Here is a 6827-nt window from a genome sequence, read left to right on the forward strand (position 1 = left end):
AGAGGGCAGCAGACGGCGCAGCGCTCTGCCCGACCTCATCCTCAAACCATGCGACCGACAACCCCGGGAGAGAGGGATATGGGAACAGGTACACGGCCAAGGTCAGCCATATGCAAAATGCAGGGGTGGACCGACTTGGTCTTGGATTTCCCTCCAGCCTAGTACTCTGCACCATTTCCTTTTGTCCTGTCACAGCCCCACCAGGAGCCGGCCGTCCACGCATCCTGCCATCATGATCCCCGAATAGTCACTGCGCTCCTACGACGTGCCTTTAATACCAGCCATTCTATGACATGACCCCTGACCTGCTCTCTTTTCTTCCTTTCCCTTGCTTTGTACATGCAAGCAAAATCATCTGTCCCTCCTCCGGGCTGCCATGGAAGTTTCGCTCGCACACTGCTGGTTCAGCCTCTCGGGCACCACGTCATACTTCTGCGCATGCGGGCTTCCCTCCCAGCCAGACCGTGACCTGACTGAAGAACAGTGGTCATTCCTCATTCACGTCGTATCTCCAGGGCACTGCACAGTGTGCACACAGCAGGTGCCTAATGACTGGGTGAACAGAGCTCACAGAGAAGTGGACACGTGGATTAAATGACTGTCAGTCTCCAAGTCCCCTGGGATTGGAGCTAGAGGGTCGTGTAGAACTCGGGCAGCTGAGAAGGCGTCACTGAAGGGAAGAACCCTGGCGAACAGCCTCAGGGAGGCGGGGGTGGTGAATTCCTCTAGTCCGCGATTCCACAGGGCTGGACCCCAGTATGTCCTTTCCCCACAAATGGGGTTCCCTCCTGCTGTGTCACAGGGAGGCCAGAAGACTGCCTTCTGCTGGTACTTCCTCTCCCCGTGCCCATCCATTATTTATTTAAGGGCTCAAAGAGGAAATTCGGCCACAATTCATTCGGGTGATCGTGATTTTCTTAGGTGGGACTTTAACTTAGCATCCCTCATAGTATCTAATTAAACGTGGACTATAATGAAAAAAAATCAGTAGCAACAAAAACTAGAGAAAAATAAAGACCGTTAGCAGAAAGAAACATGAAATCACATGAGTAAAAAGCTTCAGATTCCTAAAATGGTCAAGTCATATTAGGTTTCCAGAAACTGCTTCCCAGGGATAATGGCCATCCATTTTTTTAATGTCCACTTAGTGTGCAATATAACACTGAACATCACAGTATTTTTCTTAGCTCTTTCTCTTATATCTGTACCTATTTTTTCCTACAGTGAGAATCTGGACTCCTCAAAATATTATCAAGTTAACTCATGTGTTTTATTTCAATATACACGAAAAATTTTAAAGTATAATGCCAAGGCTAACAAGGAACTATGGAGTCAAGTTTAAAATCTTTGCACCTTTTTGTCTTTAGAAAGTACATCCCACTAAAAATGTACCATCAACAACCTCTGTTTAAAAGCCCTTAAAATAAATACTTTCTCCGTGTGGTTATGTTGCTGGTATCTTTACACAAATTTTAACGTCTTCATTTGTGTCTGGGTTTGACTTTAAGATTTGGGTTTTGTTTCTCTCCTCTGGTTTGACTGGATATTTTAAACATGTAAACATTTACATCTTTCAAAACTGAAGGGGAAAAGACATATGAAGAGAAGGGTGGTCAGGTCCATCCTTACTCCCCACCCTCATCCCAAAAGGAACGGTGTTTAAATACCCAGTTTGCAAGCCTATCACAGAGCGCTCTGACTTACAAATAAAATAAATGAACAGAGAAGGCTTTGGAAGGGACGATTCCTTTCTGGACAAGGTCCATTTCCCTCCGCTCCCATTCTGGGGCAGCTGAAGCCTGTTCTCTCACAGTCCCTCTGTCAGAAACACGCCTCACCACGCATGACCTTTGCCGTCGGGAGAATATTCATCATTCTTTTTCCAACCGCACCCATGAACTTGGTGGAATACTTCAAAGGAGGAAAAAGGGGGGAAAAAGTGTGCCTGTGCCACATGTTTCCACGATTTAAGCGTTTTTTCAATGCTACCTTGAGAAGCCGTTCTGAGCTTGGGAAGGAGAGAGAGGCCCCCATGGAGGGACCAGCTCTCCCCACATCACGAAGTGAACGGAAGCAAACTCAGAAAGGCAGAGGAGCAGGGGGAGCTGAGAACTGGGGTGGGGGTGGGGGGTCAACTGTAAAGTCAGCGAGATCCATTTACAATGTGCCAGATACAATCAAAGAGCTCAAATTATCCCTGCAATAGAAAAATGGGTACCATGAAAAAATGTTCTAAGTTTACTATCCAGTATTATGATTGCCAAAAACCCACGCCTGTTTGGACGTGCTATCAAAGTACTTTCTGGAAAGCCACACCCCCCTCCCCACACACAGTTTTAATTGAACTCAGGTAGAAGGGATACTAACAAAACTATATACCGGTGAGGAAGTGTTTCTAATGACATTCTGCCCTTAACGTTTCCTAGATGAAAACCAAAGCTGGAAAACGGGGTGGGTAGCTCTTGCTAGCTCTGGTACAGGAAACAAGGGTGCTTTTTGGTGGAGAGACTCGCCCAAGGGACCCAGGGTCTTCTGACGCCTGCAGGGGCGAAACCAAAGCCAGGACGGGGGGCAGATACCACAACAGGGACACAGGGAAAGCTGGGAAGTAGGTCTCCCTACTAGAGATCAAGCCACACCTTGAAACCCCACAGGAAAGACGCTTAAAGCAAGAAGATGACATGCGCCAGCGGACCCCTAAGTGTCCACACCTCTGCTCATCATTGTTGTCACCGCTTGGATTTAAGAAACCTGCAGGGAATAATTTGGGTCTTGCCAAACAGCCTAGTATTCACGTTTAAAGGGAAAAAAATATTTTTTCTTTCCCTACTTCCTAATCCTTTAGTTTAAAAATATAATTTAGCCAATTTCGCTGTTGTCTCAACTTTTTAATTAGCTCATATTAAGCTTATTGCAATCATTCTTAATCCCTAATTTTCCACCTTCTTACTACGTCACCCATTTCTCATATTCTAGCATTCATTTACATCCTAATGATTTCGCTGATGCACCTAGACAATGTTTACTGTCTTGGATGTATCAGGCACAGTGTCAGGTGCTGGGACACAGCCGTAAATAAGATCTCAGTGAATTGAAGGACATGCTTGGCCAACTCTTTTTGGAAAGTGAATTTTGAAAATTTTACTGATGATCCAACACATGGATATATAATCTGTCCATCAAAAGGAAGATCCTTGGGGCGCCTGGGTGGCTTAGTCGGTTAAGCATCCCACATCGGCTCAGGTCATGATCTTGCAGTTTGTGGGTTCAAGCCCAGCATCGGGCTCTGTGCTGACAGCTCAGAGTCTGAAGCCTGCTTCGGATTCTGTGTCTCCCTCTCTCTCTCTGCCCCTCCCCTGCTCACACTCTGTCTCTCTCTAAAATAAACATTAAGGGAAAAAATTTCTAAATATAAAGGAAGATCCTTTCTGTTATACCTCTGGGCCACATGAACACGGTACAAAGCTTTGGCAAAGAGCCGCAACCACTTAGAGCTTATTCTGCACCAGGAGCTGTTCTAAATTCTTAATCATCTCGACCCATTTTACAGTTGAGAACACTTGCGCCCAGCAAGTTGGGACTTGGGACTTTTCTAGAGTTATGCAGTGGTGGAGCTGGCCTTAACCACAGGCAGTCTGGCTCCTGACTGCCTTTTTCTGACCCCAGTGGGGCTGAGGCCCCCTTAAGGCTTGCCTCGGACACAATGGAATTTACAACAGCAGGAGGTGAGTAGAAGCATTTCTTGGGAAGAATTATATTCCAGACAGCACTGGCAATAAACATGGCTCATCCTGATAAGGATGGAATGGGCTTTGGAGAATGTATACGGTCATGAAATAAACACGTGATTTTGACCTTCCAGAAGCGACAGAAACTATTCAATGTATCCCATTTTTATCTTTTCCTCATTTCTTCAGCCTTCACTTTAGATCGTGATGTCCTGGCAGAATTTGGCTCGAAACTGGCTGTAGCTTGGGTGCCTGGGTGGCTTAGTTGGTTGACTGTCCAACTTGAGCTCAGCTTTTGATCTCGTGGTGAGTTCAAACCCCATGTTGCGCTCTGTGCTGACAGCTCAGAGCCTGGAGCCTGCTTTGGATTCTGTGTCTCCCTCTCTCTCTGCCCTTCCCCAACTCACGTTCTATTCTGTGTCTCAAAAAACGAATGAACATTAAAAAAATTAAAAAAAAAAAAAAGAAACCGGCTGTGGCTTCCCAACCCCAAGGGCAGAGACACACACAACCTGGGAATAGGGACACATCCACGTTTCAGACTTTAAAAAAAAGGACAGTTGCGCTGCTTGCAAGCTTCTAACATCTTGCACAAAACTCCCTCACCTTTTGTATGGATGTCGCAACTCAAGTGCAGAAACATTAACTAAGATTTGCCAAAAGCCTCACAGCTGGACCTTAGCATCTTCTCTGGGCACACCATCAACCTGTCCCTCATGGTCAGTCAAGTCCTGTGTCTTGGGCCCCGCCATCTTTACAGTGACTCAGGCGGCCGTCTTTTCTTCAGAGCAGGTTAACAGCCCTTCCCGAGTCCCAGCAAGCCCCGTTAGCACAGACAGCAAACATAAAATTCAGCCCAGCTCCTGCCCAAGTTAACATGAATTATTCAAATTATAATACGAACAGCTACCACTTATGTGGGATTTACAGTGTGTCTGGTGCTGTTTTGATAGATTAAATATATATCAAAAACTCAATCTTCATAGCAACCCTATGTTATGGAGGTGTACGGTGAAGCACAGAGAGGTTACGTGGTTTTCCCAAAGCCACACAGCTAACTCATGGTGGGGATTCTAATCCAGGCTGACTGTCGCCAGAGGCCAGGCTGGTGACCACAGGACCACACTGCCTCTCAAACTTCACGTTAATGCTGACTAGCATTCCGAGAGTCCCTTATTAAAATGCTCTCATAATAAAGGCTGATCATTTACATAGGCAAATGTAGTTCATTTCCAAGATTTTACTTGACAAAAAGAAAAAACAAGGAGGCCGGCAGCACGACGAAGACATGATTTTACAAAGTTAAAACATCACCGCTGGTCTCTCATTCTTGGTTGTGACTGCGAGATCACGAAGTGCTTCACGACGTCCTCCTGCCTGTAGTCAACCAGCTCCCACGCCAAAACTGCACCACGTTTGCCATAATGAGAAGCAGCTGTGAACTCTACGGATTCATGGTATCGCTGGCTTCGCTTATCTATTGAATCTGTGCTCTAATTTCTCTTTTTAGCTGCAGACAGCTCTTTTTTCTAAATGAAATCTTAAGGACAAATCCAGCATACGTGACAGGGCAAGGCAAAGCCTTGTGCTTTGGCGAGAATGAAGGGGGGAAATGCTCTCGACTACCACCCTCCGCGCCCGTGTCCCCTGAAGGCGTGTCCCCAGAGCCCCAGAGTCCTGGAAACGCGGAATGAAGACTGCCACCGGCATCAGAAGGAGCCGCCTAGCACCAGCCCCGATCCAGCTCTCCTTCGGCCTCCCCGCCTGACCCTACACACGACTGCGCCTTTCGCCTTCCACCAGGAAGACTGTGCAACTTTAGGGGAGAGAAGTCTTGACGCACATTTGAACAGGGCACTGCTGGGTCACAGAAACATGAGGAAGGGTCACATTTCCAATTGCAAAATAAGCCATAGGCTTACTAGGGCTAAAAATAGTCAGATATAGGGGGCGCCTGGGTGGCTCAGTCGGTTAAGCATCCGGCTTCGGCTCAGGTCAGATCTCACAGTTCGTGGGTTCGAGCCCCACATCAGGCTCTGTGCTGACAGCTAGCTCAGAGCCTGGAGCCTGCTTCGGATTATGTGTCTCCTTCTCTCTCTGATCCTTCCCTGCTTACACAGTCTCTCTCTGTCTCTCAAAAATAAATAAAATTTAAAAAAACAGATATATATTTGCTCAATGGAGAGCAAACTGTGATTTTTGGTCTTCAGTGACTTCTGTGTGCCCTGGAAACATAAAGCAAAGGCACACAACCAATAATCCTGACCAACCCGTTGACCACCACACACATCCCTGAGTGCCTGGTCACCACGGCCGGGCCATTATCCCCCATGGGTGGATATAAACAAAACTGAAATGTGCAGAAGTCAGTGCTGAAAATAGTTTTAAGCGCTGACCACCCACAGGGAAAATGGCAAAGTGGTTCCCAATATGGTAGCATTTGTGGAACCGGATGTCAGTCCTCCAGATGCCCCAGGGGCCCCGTGAACCTTTCCAGGCACACGCTCACCCCCGCTCAAACTCAATGGCCATTAAGTAATGCCTTTGAGTGAGAGAACACGAAAGCCCAGCTCCCTTGCCCAGCGTGGGTCAGGACAGCTTGGAGGCTGACTGAAGCTTCCAGAGTCCCTGTCCTCTTTGGACTTAGCCTGAGAGGACACCCTTGCTTCCCCGTCCTGGCTCCTTCTTCTGTTCTCCTAGGGACACTTCCTTTACAATCACTTGCACATGAATTCCTGTCTCAGCGTCTGCCTCTGGGAAATGTCACCTAAGAGACCACACGACCCAGCTCACTGCCCCGCTGGCTATCACCGTGAGTCCCGTGGCCTCCCCAGTGGTGGCTCTGGTGTGGTTAATTAGCACAGTTCCTGCCACACTCTTTTCCTCCCACAAATGTGTCCTCAACTTATCTTATTTGACTGAAAGGGTGGGACCCTAAACCTAAATATTATATAGTCTCAGCTGAGAAGGAGGTATAGGGCGTGGCACATAATGGGTTAAATGTTCAAGTTAACTGAAAGAAAAAAAAAGAAAAACCTCCCCATGATGCAGTAGCCTATTTTCCTTACCAAGTTGGGCACCAGTGATTTAAATAAATCC

At 47.1% G+C, this 6827-nt stretch overlaps 1 protein-coding gene across 1 annotated transcript in view; it reads right to left on the reverse strand.

The window, feature by feature from the left end:
• PIR (pirin) overlaps positions 1-6827 on the reverse strand; it is an 86551-nt gene that overhangs the window by 50992 nt on the left and 28732 nt on the right. The window lies entirely within an intron of this gene.

Source organism: Suricata suricatta, chromosome X (genome assembly GCF_006229205.1).
Source record: "Suricata suricatta isolate VVHF042 chromosome X, meerkat_22Aug2017_6uvM2_HiC, whole genome shotgun sequence".
NCBI lineage: Eukaryota > Metazoa > Chordata > Mammalia > Carnivora > Herpestidae > Suricata > Suricata suricatta.